We start from the raw sequence: 455 nt of genomic DNA, 5'->3' as shown, positions 1-455 counted from the left end.
TCTCTCTCTCTCTCTCTCTCTCTCTCTCTCTCTCTCTCTCTCTCTCTCTCTCTCTCTCTCTCTCTCTCTCTCTCTCTCTCTCTCTCTCTCTCTCTCTCTCTCTCATATTCAGCTCAGCTCCAACAATGAACTGTTACAATTATACACTTATTTTCACATAGCTATGAAAAGCGTTAAACGTGGTTGCTGTTTGAGCATAAACAGCAACCATGTGTGGTTGCCGTAAAAAGGCAAAGTTGCCGTACTGCATTAAAGCTTTAATCAGGATAAAACTGTATATTAAAGCTAACATAAGCAGTAGCATTTACAAATAACAGCATATCTAAAAGTATGAGACAACAACAAACAAAAAAACATAGGCCTACTATTAAAAGTCGTGCTTGCACAGGTCCTGCACAATCCTCTTCAATAATATCCTCTGCTCCTCAATCGGGCTCAAACTGATAAGCGATATT

The sequence above is a fragment of the Sinocyclocheilus anshuiensis genome, unplaced genomic scaffold, assembly GCF_001515605.1.
Source record: "Sinocyclocheilus anshuiensis isolate Anshui unplaced genomic scaffold, SAMN03320099.WGS_v1.1 scaffold1493, whole genome shotgun sequence".
Lineage (NCBI taxonomy): Eukaryota > Metazoa > Chordata > Actinopteri > Cypriniformes > Cyprinidae > Sinocyclocheilus > Sinocyclocheilus anshuiensis.
Note: the sequence above shows the minus strand (reverse complement) of the source record.